We start from the raw sequence: 14,187 nt of genomic DNA, 5'->3' as shown, positions 1-14,187 counted from the left end.
AGAATCGAATCGAATCGAAAAGAAATAGAAAAGAATCGAATCAACGAATCAAAAAGAATCGATTCAAAAAGAATCGAATCGGGATCCCTGGGTGGCGCAGGGGTTTAGCGCCAGCCTTTGGCCCAGGGTGCGATCCTGGAGATCCGGGATCGAATCCCACATCGGGCTTCCGGTGCATGGAGCCTGCTTCTCCCTCTGCCTGTGTCTCTGCCCCCCTCTCTCTCTCTGTGACTATCATAAATAAATAAAAAATTTAAAAAATAATAAAATCTTTAAAAAAAGAATCGAATTGAAAGGAATCGAATTGAATTGAATCGAATTGAAAATAATCAAATCGAATCGAATCAAACCGAATTGAATTGAAGATAATCGAATCGAACCGAAAATATTCTAATCGAATCGGATCTAATTGAAACGAATCGAATCGAGAATAATCGTATCAAATCGATTGAAACGAATCAGCTGAAAATAATCAAATCAAATCGAATCGAAATTAAACAAATCGAATTGAATCAAATTGAATCGAATAGAATCGAAACTAATCGAATCGAAAATAATCGAATCAAAACGAATCGAATCGAAAATAATTGAATCGAATCGAATCGAAAAGAATCGAATCGAAACAAATCGAATTGAAACGAATCTATTTGAAAATAATTGAATCGAATCGAAACTAAACGAATCGAAAATAATCGAATCGAAACGAATTGAAAATAATCAAATCGAATTGAATCAAAAATAATCGAATCGATGGAAAAAATCGAATCGAAAATAATCAAATCGAAACGAAAGGACTCGAAAATAACTGAATTGAATCGAAACGAATCAAATCGAAAATAATTGAATCGAAATGAATAGAATCGAAAATAATTGAAACGAATCGAATCAATCGAATAGAAATTAATCGAATTGAGGGATCCCTGGGTGGCGCAGTGGTTTAGCGCCTGCCTTTGGCCCAGGGCGCGATCCTGGAGATCCGGGATCGAATCCCACGTCAGGCTCTCTGTGCATGGAGCCTGCTTCTCCCTCTGCCTGTGTCTCTGCCTCTCTCTCTCTCTGTGACTATCATAAATAAATAAAAATTAAAAAAAATATTAAAAAAAAAGAAATTAATCGAATTGAATTGAATTGAAATGAAACGACTCCAAAAAATCGAATCGAAACGAGTTGAATCGAAAATAATCGATTCGAAGTAAAAAAAGAAAATAATCGAATCGATCGAATCGAAACGAATCTAATCGAAAATAATAGTCATAAAGAATTGAATCGAAAATAATCGAATCCAATCGAAACCAATCGAATCGAAAAAAATAGAATCGACACTAATCGAATCGAGAAAAATCGAATCGAATCGAAATTAATCGAAACGAATCAAATCGAATCATAAAGAATCAAATTGAAATTGAATCAAAAAGAATCAAAAAGAATCAAATCAAATCGAAAATAATCGAATTGAATCGAATCGAAAAGAAACGAATCGAAAACTATCGAAATAATAAAAAAATACAAATCAAAACCACAATGAGATACCACCTCACACCAGTGAGAATGGGGAAAATTAACAAGGCAGGAAACAACAAATGTAGGAGAGGATGCGGAGAAAAGGGAACCCTCTTACACTGTTGGTGGGAATGTGAACTGGTACAGCCACTCTGGAAAACTGTGTGGAGGTTCCTCAAACAGTTAAAAATATACCTGCTCTACGACCCAGCAATTGCACTGCTGGGGATTTACCCCAAAGATACAGATGCAATGAAACGCCGGGACACCTGCACCCCGATGTTTCTAGCAGCAATGGCCACGATAGCCAAACTGTGGAAGGAGCCTCGGTGTCCAACGAAAGATGAATGGATAAAGATGTGGTTTATGTATACAAAGGAATATTACTCAGCTATTAGAATCGACAAATACCCACCATTTGCTTCAACGTGGATGGAACCGGAGGGTATTATGCTGAGTGAAGTAAGTCAGTCGGAGAAGGACAAACATTATATGTTCTCATTCATTTGGGGAATATAAATAATAGTGAAAGGGAATATAAGGGAAGGGAGAAGAAATGTGTGGGAAATATCAGAAAGGGAGACAGAACGTAAAGACTGCTAACTCTGGGAAATGAACTAGGGGTGGTAGAAGGGGAGGAGGGCGGGGGGTGGGAGTCAATTGGTGACGGGCACTGGGTGTTATTCTGTATGTTAGTAAATTGAACACCAATAAAAAATAAATTAAAAAAAGAATCGAACGAATAGAATAGAAAAGAATCGAATTAAATTGAATAGAATCGAATTGAAAAGAATTGAATCGAATCGAAAATAATCGATTCGAATCGAATTGAATCAAATTGAAGATAATCGAATCGAAACGAAATGACTCGAAAATAATAGAATCGAATTGAAACAAATCGAATCGAAAATAATTGAATCGAAATGAATCGAATCGAAAATATTCGAATCGAATCGAATCGAAAATAATCGAATAGAATCGAAATGAATCGAATCGAAACGAATCGAAACGAATGAAATCAACAATAATCGAATCGAAACTAATCGAATCGAAACTAATCGAATCGAATCGAATCGAAGTTAATCAAATCGAATCCAAATGAATTGAAATAAATCTAACTAATCCGAAAATAATCGAATCGAAACAAAACAAATCGAAATAATCGGATCAAATTGAATCGAAATTAATCGAATCGAATCCAAATGAATTGAAATAAATCTAACTAATCCGAAATTAATCGAATCGAAACAAACTGAATCGAAATAATCGAATCAAATCGATCGAAATTAATCGATTTTATCGAAACTAATCGAAACGAATCGAACAGAAAATATTCTAATCGAATCGAATCAAATAAAAAATAATCGAATCGAATCGAATCGAAACAAATCAAATCGAAAATATTCGAATCAAAACGAATCGAATAGAAAATAATAGAATCGAATCAAATAGAAAATAATCGATTCGAATCGATTCGAAATGAAGAGAATCGAAATAATCAAATCGATTCAAATCGAATCAAATAGAAAATAATCGATTCGAATCGAATCGAATCGAAAATAATCGATTCGAATTGAATCGATTTGAAAATAATTGAATCGAATCGAAACGAATCGAATAGAAAATAATCAAATCGAATCAAATAGAAAATAATCGATTCGAATGGAATCGAATCAAATCAAAAATAATCGAATCTAATCGAATTAATCGAATTGAAAATACTCGAGTCGAATAGAATTCAAACAAATCGATTGAAAATAATCGAATCTAAATGAATCGAATCGAAAATAATCGAAACCAATCGAATCCAAATTAATCGAATCGAAATGAATTGAATCGAAAATAATCGAATCGAATTGATCGAATCGAAGCGAAAACAATCGAATCGAATCAAATAGAATCGAATAGAAAATAATCGAATCGAATCAAATAGAAAATAATCGATTCGAATCGATTCGAAACAAAGAGAATCGAAAGAATCGAATCGATTCGAATCGAATCGAAAATAATCGAATCGAATCGAAACGAATCGAATCGAAAAGAATCGAATCAAATTGAAAAGAATCGAAAACAGTCGAATCGAATTGAAAAGAATCAAATCGAATCAAAAAGAATTGTATCAAATCGAATCAAAAAGAATCGAATCCAAATGAATCGAAAAGAATCGAATCGTATCAAAAAGATTCGAATCGAATCAAAAAGAATTGAATCGAATCGAAAAGAATCAAATAGAATTAATAGAATCGAATCAAAAAGAATCGAATCGAATTGAAAAAGTCGAATCGAATTGAATCGAAAGGAAATGAATCAATAAAAATCGAATCGAATTGAAAAGAATCGAACCAAAACAAATAGAAAAGAATCGAATCGAATTGAAAAGATTCGAATAGAATCAAATCAAAAATAATCGTATCGAAACGAATTGAATAGAATCAAAAGGATTGAAACAAAAAGAATCCAATCGAAAAGAGTTGAAACGCATAGAATCAAGTCGAATCAGAAAGATTCAAATATAATATAATTGAAAAGAACTGAAGAGATTCAAAAAGAATCCAATGGAATCAAAACAATAAGAATCGAAATTTCTAGATCGAAAAGAATCGAATCGAATCGAAAAAAATTGATTTGAATTGAATCGAACCAAATGGAATCGAATCCCATTGAACAGAATCGAATCCAATCGAATAGAAAGAATCGAATCGATTCGAATCAAAAAGAATCGAATCGAATTGAATCAAAGAGAAAAGAATCGAATCGAATCAAATAAAACAGAATCGAATCGAATCGAGAAAATCGAATTGATTTGAAAAAATCGAATCGAATCGAATCGAAAATAGTCACATCGAATAAAAAAAATCGAATCGAAAAGAATCAAATCAAATCGAATAGAATTGAATCGAAAAGAATCGAATTGAATGGAAAAGAATCGAATCGAATTGAGAAGAATCGAATCAAAAAGAATCGAATCGAATTGAAAAGAATCGAATCGAATTGAAAAGAATCGAATCGAAAAGAATCGAATCGAATCGAAAAGAATCAAATAGTAAAGAATCAAATCGACAAATCGAAAAGAATTGAATCGAAAAGAATCGAATTGAAAGGAATCGAATCGAATTGAATCGAATGGAAAATAATTGAACTGAATCGAATCAAAATGAATCGAATTGAAAATAATAGAATCGAATCGAATCAAAAATGATCTAATCGAATATAATCGAAACGAACCGAATCGAAAATAATCGAATCAAATCTAATAGGAACGAATCAGCTGAAAACAATCAAATCAAATCGAATCGAAATTAAACGAATCGAATTGAATCGAAACGAATCGAATCGAAAATAATCGAATCGAATCAAAAATAATTGAATCGATTCGAATTTAGGTGAATCGATTCGAAATGAACCGATCGAAAATATACGAATCGAATCTAATCGAAAAGAATCGAATAGAGAATAATTGAATCGAATCGAATCAATTCAAAACTAAACGAATCGAATCGAAACGAATCGAATAGAAAATAATCGAATCAAAATGAATCGATAATAATTGATCGAACCGAAATGAATCGAATCGAAAATAATCAAATCGAGACGAATAGAATCGAAAATAATCGAATCGATTCAAATCAAACCGAAAATACTCGAATCCAATTGAATTGAAACGAATCGAATCGAAAATAATTGAAGATAAATGAATCGAATAAAAAATAATCGAAACGAATCGAATCAAAATTAATAGCATAGAATCAAATCGAATCGAAAATAATCAAATCGAACCGATCGAATTGAATCGAATCGAAAATAATAGAATCGAATCGAATTCAAACGTATAGAATCGAAAATAATCGAATCGAAATGAATCGAATCAAATATAATCGAATCGATACGAAAAGAATCGAATCAAAAATAATCGAATCGAATCGAATCAAAAAGAATCGAATTGAATTGAATTGAAGAGAAAAGAATCAAATCGAAAAGAAACGAATCGAATCGATAAAATTGAATCGAGTTGAAAAAATCGCATCGAATTGAATTGAAAAGAATCAAATCGAATCGAACTGAATCGAATCGAACAGAATCGAATCGAAAAGAATCGAATCGAATCGAATCCAAAAGAATCGAATCCAAAAGAATTGAATCGAATCGATTCGAATTAAATCGAATCGAATGAAAACAATCTAATCGAATCAAAAATAATCGATTCGAATCAAATTCAATAGAATCAAATCGAAAGTAAACGAATCGAATCGAATCGAATCGAAAAGACTCAAATCGATCGAATCGAAAATAATAGAATCGAATCGAAAAGAATCGAAACAAAAAGAATCAAATCGAATTGAATCGAATCGAAAAGAATTGAATCGAATCAAATCAAATTGAAAAGAATCGAGTCAATCGAATCAAAAAGAATCGAATCGAATCGAAAAGAATCTAATCAAAAAGAATCAAATCGATTCGAATCAAATCGAAAGGTATCGAATCGAATCGAATGGAAAAGATTTGAATGGAATTGAAAAGAAACGAATCAAAAAGAACCGAATCGAAAGGAAAAGAATTGAACATAATTGAATCAAAAAGAATCGAATCGAATCGAAGAAAATCAATTCGAATCGAATCGAATAGAAATGAAATGAACCGAATGGCATCTAATCGAAACGAAAAGAATCAAATAGAATCGAATAGAAAAGAATCAAATCGAATCGAATCAAAAAGAATCGAATCGAATCAAATCAAAAACAAGTGAATCAAATAAAAAAATGAATTGAATTGAAAAGAATAGAATCGAATTGAAAAGAATCGAATCGAACCGAATTGAAAAGCACTGAATCGAATCAAAACGAAAAGAATCAAATTGAAACGAATCAAATCGAATAGATTCAAATCGAATCAAATCGAATTGAAAAGAATTGTATCGAATCAAATCAAATTGAATCGAATCGAAAAGAATTGAATCGTATCGAAAAGAATCAAATAAAATCGAAAAGAATCGAATCAAAAAGAATCGAATCGAATTGAATCAAATCGAATTGAAAAGAATCGAATCACGATAGCCAAACTGTGGAAGGAGCCTCGGTGTCCAACGAAAGATGAATGGATAAAGAAGATGTGGTTTATGTGTACAATGGAATATTACTCAGCTATTAGAAATGACAAATACCCACCATTTGCTTCAACGTGGATGGAACTGGAGGGTATTATGCTGAGTGAAGTAAGTCAGTCGGAGAAGGACAAACATTATATGTTCTCATTCATTTGGGGAATATAAATAATAGTGAAAGGGAATATAAGGGAAGGGAGAAGAAATGTGTGGGAAATATCAGAAAGGGAGACAGAATGTAAAGACTGCTAACTCTGGGAAACGAACTAGGGGTGGTAGAAGGGGAGGAGGGCGGGGGGTGGGAGTGAATGGGTGACGGGCACTGGGTGTTATTCTGTATGTTAGTAAATTGAACACCAATAAAAAATAAATTAAAAAAAAAGAAAAGAATCGAATCAAATCGAAAAGAATCTATTCGAATAGAAAAGAATCGCATCGAAAAGATCGAATTGAATCAAAAAGAATTGAATCGAATTGAAAAAAAGTCAAATCGAATCTAATCTAAAAGAATAGAATCGAATCGAAAAGATTCAAATCCAAAATAATCGAACTGAACAGTCGAATCGGAAAGAAACAAATCAATTCGAGTGAGGTGAGGCTCAGGTGTGGAACAGAGTAACCAGGTCCCAATGATGCCCAGGTGCGGACCAGAGTCACCAGACCTGGGTGACACCCAGATAGAATCAGAGTCACCAATTCCAGGTTAGGCCAAGAAGGAGTCCACAGCAATCAGCTCCAGGTGGGGAACAAAGTCACCAGAACTGGGTGAGGCCCAGATGGGGACCAGATTCACCAGGTCCGGGTGAGGACCAGGATGGAACATATTCACCAGGTCCAAGTGAGGCCCACGGGGGGACCTGAGTCATCAGGTATGGGTGAGGCCCAGGTGGCAAACCCACTCACCAGGTCCAGGTGAGGCCAACCTGCAGGCCAGAGTCACCAGATCGAGGTGAGGCCCTGGTGGGGACCAGAGTCACCAGGTAAATGTGAGGCTAGAAGGACACCACAGTCACCAGGTCCAGGTGTGGTTCATGTGGGAACGAGAGTCACCAGGTCCAGGTGAGACCCAGGTGGGGACTAGAGTCACCAGGTCCAGATTGAGGCCTAGGTGGGGGGCCCAGAGTCATCAGGGCCAGGTGAGGCCAAAGTGTGGAGCAAAGTCATCAGGTCCAGGTGAGTCCAGTTGAGGATCAGAGTAACCATGTCCCATTGATGCTCAGGTGGGACCAGAGTCACAAGGTTCAGATGAGGCCTAAGTGAGGAGTAGAATCACCAGGTCCTGTTGAGGCCCAGTTGAGGACCAGAGTCCCCAGCTCCGGGTGAGGCCCAGAGGGGTACCAGAGTCACCCGGTACAGGTGATATCCAGGTGGGGACCAGAGTCACCACATCAGGGTGAGGCCCAGAGTGGGCCAAGAGTCACTAGGGCCAGGTGAAACCCCGATGTGGAACTGAGTATCCAGGTCCCATGATGCCCATGTGATGACCAGATTCACCAGGTCCAGGTGAGGTCCCTGTGGGAACCAGTCACCTCATCCAAGTGAGGCCCAGGTGGGACCATAGTCACCAGGTCAGGGTGAGGTCCAGAGGGTGACCAGAGAAACCAGGTCCAGGTGAGGCCCAGAGGGGTACCAGAGTCACCCGGTCCAGGTGATATTCAGGTGGGGAACAGAGTCACCACCACCACCAGGTATAGAAGAGAGTAACCAGGTCCCAATGATGCCCAGGTAAGGACCAGAGTCACCAGGTCCAGGTGAGACCTAAAGATGGATCTAAGTCGTTTTGTTCCAGATAAGGCCAGAAGGAGACCACAGGAATCAGGTCCAGGAGAGCCCCATATGGGAACCAGAGCCACCAGATCCAGGGGAGGTCCAGGTCGGAACCACAGTCACAATGTCCAGGTGAGGCCCAGGTGGCCACAAGATTCACCAAGTCCAGGTGAGACACAGGTGGTTACCAGAGTCACCAGGTCCAGGTGAGGACAAGGTAAGGACCAGATTCACAAGGTCCATTAAAGCCCAGGGGGGGACCAGAGTCACAAGGAAAGGGTGAGGCCCAGAGGGGAATCCAGAGTAACCAGTTTAGTTTGAGACCCAGAGTGGGACCAGAGGTCCCCGGTCAAAGTGAAGCCCAGGTGTGGAAAAGAGTATCCAGGTCCCAATGATGCCTTGGTGAGGACCAGAGTCACTAGGGCCATGCAAGGCCCAGATGGGGATCAGAATCACCAGGTACTGGTGAGGCATAGAAGGAGACCACAGTCACCAGTATCAGGTGAGCCCCATGTGGGAACCAGAGCCACTCTATCCAGCTGAGTCCCAGGTCCATTTGAGGCCCACGTGAGGACCAGATTCATCAGGTAGAATTGGGCATAGCTGGGGACAAGAGTCATCAGGTCTGAGTGAGCCCTAGGTGGGGACAAGATTCACCAGTTCTGAGTTAGGTCAAAGTGGGGATGAGAGTCACCAGGTCCAGGTGAGGCCAAACTGAGGGCCAGAGTCACCAGATCAAAGTTAGGTCCATGTTGGAAAGAGAGTCACCAGGTCCAGGAGAGGTCCAGGTGGGGACAAAGAGTCAACAGATCCAGGTGCAGCACAGGTGGGGACCAGAGTCATCAGGTCCAGATGAGGCCCAGGTGAGTACCAGAGTTACCAGGTACACGTGAGTCCCAGGTGGGGACCAGAGGCAACAGGTCCATGTGAGGCCGGCTGGGGACCATGGTCAACACATCTACGTGAGGGAGAACCAGGAGTGGAACACAGTAACCAGGTACAGGTGAGTCCCAGATGGTGACAACAGTCACCACGTCCAGGTGAGGCCCAGGTGGGGACAAGGATCACCAGGTACAGGGGAGGCCCTTGAAAGAACCAGAGTCAACAGTTCGAGGTGAGGTGCATGTGGCAACCAGTGTCAGCAGGTCCACATCAGGCCAAAGTGGGGTTCACAGTCACCAGGTCAGGGTGAGACCCAGAGGGGGACCAGAGTCACCAGGTCCAGGTGAGGCCCAGGTATAAAAGAGAGTAACCAGGTCCCAATGATGACCAGGTAAGGACCAGAGTCACCAGTTCCAGGTGAGGCCCAACTATGGATCAGGGTCGTTTTGTCCCAGGTGAGGCCAGAAGGAGACCACAGGAACCAGGTCCAGGAGAGCCCCATGTGGGAACCAGAGGCGCCAGATAGGTGAAGTCCAGGTGGGGGATACAGTCACAAGGTCCAGGTGAGGCCCAGGTGGCAACAAGATTCACCAAGTCCAGGTGAGACCCAGGTGGTGATCAGAGTCACCAGGTCCATTTGAGGACGAGGTAAGGACCAGATTCACCAGGTCCAAGTGAAGCCCAGGGGAGGATCAGAGTCACCAGGTAAGGGTGAGACCCAGAGGGGGAACCAGAGTAACCATTTTAGTTTGACGCCCAGAGGGGGACCGGAGGTCCCTGGTCAAAGTGAGACCCAGATGGGAATAGAGTATCCAGGTCCCAGTGATGCCTACGTGAGGACCCAGTCACTAGGGCCATGCAAGGCCCAGATGGGGATCAGAATCACCAGGTCCTGATGAGGCATAGAAGGAGACCACAGTCACCAGTATCAGGTGAACCCATGTGGGAACCAGAGCCACTATATACAGCTGAGTCCCAGGTCCATGTGAGGCCCAGGTGAGGACCAGATTCATCAGGTCGAATTGAGGGCAGCTGGGGACAAGATTCACCAGGTCGGGGAGAGGCCTAAGTGGGGACAAGATTCACCAGTTCTGAGTTAGTTCAAAGTGGGGACGAGAGTCACCAGGTGCAGGTGGGGCCAAACTGAGGACCAAAGTCACCAGATCCAGGTGAGGTCCTTGTTGGAAAGACAGTCACCAAGTCCAGGAGAGGTCCAGGTGGGGATCAGTGTCACCAGATCCAGGTGAAGCCCAGGTGGGGACCAGAGTCACCAGGTCCAGATGAGGCCCAGGTGAGGACCAGAGTTACCAGGTACACGTGAGGCCCAGGTGGGGACCAGAGGCAACAAGTCCGGGTGAGGACCAGGGAAGGACCAGATTCACCAGGTCCCAGTGAGGCCCACGTGGGGACCTGAGTCATCAGGTATTGGTGAGGACCACTTGGCAACCACACTCACCGTGTCCAGATGAGGCCAACCTGCAAGCCAGAGTCACCAGATCCAGGTGAGGCCCTGGTGGGGACTGGAGTCACCAGGTAAATGTGAGGCTAGAAGGACACCACAGTCACCAGGTCCAGGTGTGGTTCATGTGGGAACAAGAGTCACCAGGTCCAGGTGAGACCCAGGTGGGAACAGTCACCAGGTTCAGATTGAGGCCTAGGTGGGGGACCCAGAGTCATCAGGGTCAGGTGAGGCCAAAGTGTGGAGCAAAGCAATCAGGTCCAGGTGAGTCCCAGGTGGGAAACAGAGTAACCATGTCCCATTGATGCCCAGGTGGGACCAGAGACACAAGGTTCAGACGAGGCCTAAGTGAGGAGTAGATTCATCAAGTCCTGTTGAGGCCCAGTTGAGGACAAGTCCCCAGCTCTGGGTGAGGCCCAGAGGGGGACCAGTGTCACCCGGTCTAGGTGATATCCAGGTGGGGACCAGAGTCACCACATCAGGGTGAGGCCCAGAGTGGGACTACAGTCACTAGGGCCAGGTGAATCCCCGATGTGGAACTGAGTAACCAAGTCCCATGTTGCCCATGTGAAGTCCAGATTCACCAGGTCCAGGTGAGTTCCCTGTGGGAACCAGTCACCTCGTCCAGGTGAGGCTGAAGTGGGACCACAGTCACCAGGTCAGGTTGAGGTCCAGAGGGTGATCAGACACTCAAGGTGCAAGTGAGGCCCAGGTATAGAAGAGAGTAACCAGGTCCCAATGAGGCCCAGGTAAGGACCAGAGTCACCAGGTCCAGGTGAGGCCCAAATATGGATCAGAGTCATTTTGTTCCAGGTGAGGCCAGAAGGAGACCACAGAAACCAGGTCCAGGAGAGCCCCATATGGGAACCAGAGCCACCACATCCAGGTTAGGTCCAGGTGGGTACCACCGTCACAAGGTCCATGTGAGGCCCAGGTGGCAACAAGATTCACCAAGTCCAGGTGAGACCCAGGTGGTGACCAGAGTCACCAGGTCTGGGTGAGGACCATGGAAGGACCAGATTCACCAGAACCAATTGAAGCCAGGGGGAGACCAGAGTCACCAGGTAAGGGTGAGGCCCAGGGAGGAACCAGAGTAACAAGTTTAGTTTGAGACCCAGAGTGGGACCAGAGGTCTCTGGTCAAAGTGAGGCCCAGGTGTGGAATAGAGTATCCAAGTCCCAGTGATGCCTAGGTGAGGACCAGAGTCACTAGGGCCATGCAAGGCCCAGATGGGGATCAGAATCACCAGGTCCTGGTGAGGCATAGAAGGAGACCACAATCACCAGTATCAGGTGAGCCCCATGTGGGAACCAGAGCCACTATATCCAGCTGAGTCCCAGGTCCATTCGAGACCCACGTGAGGACCAGATTCATCAGGTCGAATTGAGGCATAGCTGGGGACAAGAGTCACCAGGTCTGGGTGAGGCCTAGGTTGGGACAAGATTCACCAGGTCTGAGTTAGGTCAAGGTGGGGACGAGAGGCACCAGGTCCAGGTGAGGCCAAATGAGGACCAGAGTCACCAGATCCAGGTGAGGTCCATGTTGGAAAAAGAGTCACCAGGTCCAGGAGAGGTCCAGGTGGGACCAGAGTGACCAGATCCAGGTGAAGCCCAGGTGGGGACAAGAGTCAATAGGTCCAGATGAGGCCCAGGTGAGTACCAGTGTTTCCAGGTACACGTGAGGCCAGCTGGGGACCATGGTCAACAGGTCTACGTGAGGCCCAGGTGTGGGACACAGTAACCAGATCCAGGTGAGTCCCAGGTGGTGACAACAGTCACCACGTCCTGGTGAGACTCAGGTGGGGAACAGGATCACCAGGTACAGGGGAGGCCCTTGAAAGTACCAGAGTCAACAGTTTGAGGTGAGGTGCAGGTGGCAACCAGAGTCAGTAGGTCCAAGTCAGGCCAAAGTGGGGTTCACAGTCACCAAGTCCGGGTGAGACCCACAGGGGGACCAGAGTCACCTGGTTCAGGGGAGGTCCCATTGTGGAACACAGTAACCAGGTCCCAATTATGCCCGGTTGAGGACCATGGTCAACAGGGCCAGGTGAGGCCCAGATGGGGATCAGAGTCACCAGGTCCAAGTGAGGCCCAGGTGGGGACCACCATCACCAGATCCAGGGTAGTCTCAGGTGCAGACCAGAGTCACCAGGTCCAGGTGAGTTGCAGGTGGCAACCACACTCACCAGGTCCCGGTGAGGCCCTGGTGGGGACCAGAGTCACCAGGTCCATGAGAAGCTAGAACACTGCAGCCACCAGGTCCACATGAGTTCCATGTGGGAACGAGAGTCACCAGTTACAGGTGAGGCCCAGTTGGGGATCAGACTCACCAGGTCCAGTTGAGAGCTAGGTGGGAACCAGTGTCACCATGTCCAGCTGTGGCCCAGGTGAAGACCAGAGTTAACAGGTCTATTTGGGTCCCTGTTAGGGAACAGTGTCACCAGGTCCTGATACTACCCAGGTGGGAACCTGAGACACCAGGTCCAGGCGAGGCCCAGGTGGGAACCAGAGACATGAGGTCCAGGTGAGGTCCCGGTCAGAACCACAGTCACCAGGTGGGATGAGACCATGCTGAGGATCAGAGTCACCAGTTCCAGGTGAGGCCCAGGAGGGGCCAGAGTCACCTGGTACAGAAGAGGCCAAAGTGAGGACCAGAGTTACCAGGTCCAGGTGAGTCCCAGTGGGAATAGAGTAACCATGTCCCCATGATGCCCAGGTAGGGACTTGAGTCAGCAGGTCCAGTGAGGCCCAGTTGGGGAGCATATTCACTAAGTCCAGGTGAGGCCAAGTTGGGGACCAGAGTCACCAGTTCTGGTTCAGGCCTAGAGGGGTACCAGAATCACCTGTTCCAGGTGACTTTCAGATGGGGACCAGAATCACCAGGTCAGGGTGAGGCCCAGACTGGTTCCAGAGTCATTATGTCCTTGTGAGTCTCAGGTGTGGAACAGATTAACCAGGTCCCAATGATGCCCAGGTGAGGACCAGAGTCACCAGACCTGGGTGAGGACCAGATAGGATCAGAGTCACCAGTTCCAGGTGAGGCCAAGAAGGAGTCCACAGCAATCAGCTCCAGGTGGGGAACAAAGTCATCAGGACTGGGTGAGGCCCATACAGGGACCAGATTCACCAGGTCCAGGTGAGGCCCAGGTGGTGACCAGCATCAGCGGGCCGGGTGAGGACAAGCTAAGGGCCAGATTCACCAGGTCCAAGTGAGGCCCACGTGGGGACCTGAGTCACCAGGTGTGGGTGAGGCCCAGGTGGCCACCCCACTCACCAGGTCCAGGTGAGGCCAACCTGCAGGCCAGAGTCACCAGATCCAGGTGGGGCCCTGGTGGGGACCGGAGTCACCAGGTAAATGTGAGGCTAGAAGGACACCACAGTCACCAGGTCCAGGTGTGGTTCATGTGGGAACGAGAGTCACTAGGTCCAGGTGAGACCCAGGTGGGGACCACAGTCACTAGGTCCAGATTGAGGCCTAGGTG

The sequence above is a fragment of the Canis lupus genome, chromosome 38, assembly GCF_048164855.1.
Source record: "Canis lupus baileyi chromosome 38, mCanLup2.hap1, whole genome shotgun sequence".
Classification (NCBI taxonomy): Eukaryota; Metazoa; Chordata; class Mammalia; order Carnivora; family Canidae; genus Canis; species Canis lupus.
This window is presented reverse-complemented; position numbering follows the sequence as displayed.